Source organism: Convolutriloba macropyga, chromosome 1, assembly GCF_964194025.1.
Source record: "Convolutriloba macropyga chromosome 1, txConMacr16.3, whole genome shotgun sequence".
Classification (NCBI taxonomy): domain Eukaryota; kingdom Metazoa; phylum Xenacoelomorpha; order Acoela; family Convolutidae; genus Convolutriloba; species Convolutriloba macropyga.
In genome coordinates, this window is record NC_134468.1 from 18,686,990 (window position 1) to 18,692,058 (window position 5,069).

Below are 5,069 nucleotides of genomic sequence, written 5' to 3' on the forward strand. Positions count from 1 at the left end.
GTACAACACCTACTTGCCATCTTAACACATTTTGACATCATAGCACCCGTAAATACAGAATCTCTAACCACTGGAAATACATTCATTAACCCAGTAATCATCCTTAAAAAAAGAATAATCACTGAAAATTGTCCTAGACGCTCGTCAATTAAACACAATCATTGACGAAACAAAATGTAGCTGGCCCATAGAACCAATCCAGTTTATTTCAACACCGATTAAGTGACCAATTTTCTCTCTAACTAATATGAATAGTGCATACAACCAAATGCCAATTGATAAACCATCACAGAGACTCGCGAATTTTGTGAATGCTGGACAACAGTACTGTTTTAAACGCATATTCTTTGGTATTTCTATTGGCCCAGCGGCTTTCTCATCCCTCATGAGCAGTATTGTTAAACCACTAATTAGAAAAAACAAAAAATTACTTATCTTGATTACGTTTTCATCCAAGATAAAACAACAGACCAGACACAATGTTGCAAACACTTACTCAATACCACACTATTTTAAAGAAAGAAAACCTCAAAGCCGCTCCAGATAAATCTTTCTTTTTCTTAAATTCATTAAATTTTTTAGGACAACAAATTCAAAATTACCACATACACCCACTCAAATAAAAAGTTGACGGATTTTTAAAACTGCGGCCACCCAATTCAAAATTATGTCGGATTTCCCACTTTCATTTCAAAATATATATACAACCTACAAGTCATTCTTCGACCTTTTTATCTCCAACTCAGAGATACAACAGATTTTAAAAGGACTACTGAATTACAACAAACATTTGATAGAGTGAAAAAGATCTTACGGACGGAACACTTAGACTCGCAATCCCTAATTCACAAAAAACCTTTTATATCTTTTGCGATGCCTCAAACCATGGCATTGGAGCTGCACTCCTCCAAAAAAATCAATTTGGAAAAATGGAGTTGGTATCGGTAAATTCTTGTCTCTTTTCAACCACAGAACTTAGACTATCCACCATTCTTCGCGAATGTTCAGCTATCATTTATGCACTTTCAGAATACGAGTTCCTTCTTCAATGATCTAAACACCCAATAATATTATACACTGAGCATAAACCAATTTTATTTTTATTCACACAAAAGAATAAACCGAATCATAGAGTTTATAAATTTAAATTATATCTAATGAAATTTCCGAACTTACACATAGTTTGGACGCAAGGAAAGAATCTTTGACTTTCAGATTTACTAAGTTGCTCACTAACGACAACATAACAAGACGAAGACCGTCTTCGTACAGTTGAAATACCAGATTCGATTAAATTCTTCATGACGCACAATCAAAATACACAACCTATACAGTGTCACTACAGTGTATCGAAAGAATACATTAATTTAATATCTACAGATACTTATGTAGAATCATCACACTTTCCAATCTATTTACAAATTAAAGATAACTATTTCAAAGTACAATCAGAAAATGATCTCTACATCCCAGTTTCATATCACAAATTTAAAACTAAAGCACAGCCTTTAGAGATTATGCACCAACAAAAACTACAACAATTTAAAAATAACTACTCACTTCCAGAAATTTATCCTATCATACAACACAAAGATGTTACATTAAACACAAACAAAACAGAACCTTTCACACAATTCAATCACGACGCAAATTATGCTTAATTTTTAAATAGTATAAAATTTTTGCTCCCAGCAGTGGATGACTTGATAACAAAGTCCCCAACCCTTTATAATTATTTCTACGAAGAACAAACTGAAATAAATGATACCCTTCTCTATGAAACAAAACAACAAGAACCAGTTCTCAGACAACTTTTACTTTGGAAACACTACAAAAATTTCCCCCACCCCTTCACTAACAATAAGAGCGAATAAAAGACTACTACACTATTACAGACGTTTTCAAAATTTAAGTAATAACCAACACAATAATCTCTTGTATTACATACGAAACAACGTCACCAGAAATTTGCCTACTTGTCTCTCTTCTCCTAGTCATCTTTTATAAAGCATACTCTCATGATCTTTCAGGACACCCTGATCATGAAAAACACACGCAACGATCACAGAAAATTACTATTTTCCGAACAATAATAAATGGATAGCAAAACTTACACAAGATTGTTTGAACTGCCAAACTAGCAAATCCATGCCAAAACTCTTAATGGCACCACAACAACCACTCTTAAAAGTCTCACTCACAGTATTATTTGACCATTGAATTGTCAGATTCGAAATACCAGGGATTTTGGTAACAGAAAACGGAAATGAATACATTAATGGAGAATTCACACATTTCTGCCGTACATATAATGTACAATTCAAACCACGTACGCCATATGCACCGTTGTCTAATGGACTCGTTGAAAACAGTAATCGCCAACTAAACACATTTCTTTGTACAGTCTTAGACTCACAATATGACACGTGGTCACAGAAAGCAAAAGTCTTTCCGTTTGCATTTAGTTCAAAAGTCAGGATGAATATGAACCTTTCACCAAATGAACTTGTATTTGGTCAAAAACCAAATAAACCCATAATGTTCAACCTATCTTCCACTACAGATAGCTTAGGAAACTGTAAACCTACAGAAAATTCACCTAGCAATTCTTTACCTAATCATACACATACTGACCACTCAGGTCATCACCCTCAAATTAAAAATTTACAGAATGGAACCTTTGCACATTGGTTTCATAATCGTGAAAAGATACAATATTTATAATGAAATACACAATTAGTTAAACCAAAATAAACATTTACGCACACACAAAAGAAGCCACACAAATCAGAGTATCAAAAAAGATCCAACCACAAAAAATTGGACCTTACAAAATAATTGATACTCCTACATTTAACGTAACGTATAAACTAGAAGATTTTTTAGTAAGACAATCACCGTCATAGAATTAATATAGTACCATATTACCCGAAAAAAACTCTTCGCTCAAGAACAAATTGAGAAAAACTTCTCGGATAACTCATTTTTAAAACTCAATCACAGAAACCACCACTTACCAAGTCGAAGTCTGTCTCGTTCAGTCTAGACAATTTAAAGGTACCGTCCACAGATGACCTTCCCCCAACTACCTTGTAACCCGTCTGAAATACCCAAACACACTTCGGAAAACTACAGTACAAGAATCAATCGTCTTCGACGACAACCAATAAAGGACTACAGAGTCTTTATACCACAATCAAAAATTTCGGCTTCACGAACAACGCACATTTGAAAACATTCACACTTCACTAATAGAACACACGTTAGATCACTCTCCTCGCTTTAAATAGCCAAACACAATATAGCATAACACGCAATTTAGCATAACACGTTAGATCACTCTCCTCGCTTTAAATAGCCAAACACAATTTAGCATAACACTGAAGGAAATTTCCTCGTCAAAACTTTTACCCGGTATGCACATAACTTCTCAACACAGACTAGAAGTGTTGTTTAAAAGAACACCCCCCTACGCGGATACATTTAGATATATTCAAAATGTGAATGGGTTTTTTGTATTAGAAACTTTAATAACGAACACATTGCTTTTTTTCCAATTTTTCCACCACAAGCAACACCAAAACTCTCTGAACTTTTTCAAGCAGATATTTTCTACACCGTTAATCTTGACGCTATCCCAGCCTCATATGATATCAAATATATTAAAAAACTATATTAAAGATTCGATGAACAATACCAACAAATTGTCAAACAACAACAACACAACAAATGACATTATATATCCACACTTTTTCTTTTCATTTGAACGAAAAGACAATACAATTGCTGAATTGTTAAGTTTTCTCTGCTGATTTTTTAGATCTGAGCTATCTCCATAAAGTCATTCCGCCACAATTAACCTGCGAAGCAATCAGAGTAAGTGTACCTACTTTAAATCTCTTAACAATTGTTATCCCCAACTTTTCTGACTATAAAATTTATTATTGCGATAATTGCACCACTCAGGGCCGAAGATTATCGTCACAATTGCCACCTCTAGTCAACAACCCAACACTAACCCAAGTGCTCCCCTCGTCTTAGAATCGCCTAGTTGCTCATACAAAGAAGCAACTAAACAATCAACACCCAAAAAGTCTAAACTCTTTAATAAAAAATCATAAGCACAAGAAGGAACACCCATACTCAGTCAAAACTACTGCCAAATCTTCCGATAGACCTCGTACTACTAGAAACTCCCCACAATCGGTAATCCCATATCCCCCCATCAAATTCAAACGCAAATACACCAAACGCAAACACATCAGCAACAACAAATAACCTCAAAAACTTTGCCATACGCTGGTTTTCTCCCAAATACAACACTTCCTCCATCAACACTTATACCAGCTCCTCCACGAGAACAACAACCTGAATTACTTAATTACTCAAACTCTCCACAGCTTTCCACTCAACCAATAAATTTTGCAAACACCGATAAAACTAGTAGTTCTGAATTTCCGCAGCCAATTCACACTGTCTCAACTATTGACGACACCACACATGATTTTAGCCTACTTTCGGACACTTCAAATCTTGATTCAATTAGATCTCAATTTTCTTCACCTACTGCATCACAAATTGCGAATAATCCTTTTAATCCACCACAAAGACCAATAACAAATATTCAACGCTTGTTATCACAAGCACACTGGAGTCACTCTTTTATTATAGTCAATTCATTACCTTCATTTCAAAGCTCACTACCACTCAGTTTTCCGGGTACACCACCCATTATCACTTTAAGCTCAAATTCACCTACACCAGATCCTGATCAACATTCTCAAGACTGTATTGGGAAACAACCCGATACGACACGAAATTCTCCAACTCTATCACTAAAATTAGATCCTAAAATTATTGTTCTTCCACTCGTCCGCTTTGGAGACCATGACAACGTTGAACAATTTTATAATTGGGCTAAACAAAGAATATATAAGTCATATAAAATGACACCCGAACGAAAACAGAGCTCACGAATTATTAAAACAATCAAAGATCACTTTCTCTGTTGAAATTGTTGTAGAACAAGATAAAACTATTTTTCACCCACGAGATGTAGCACCACCTAT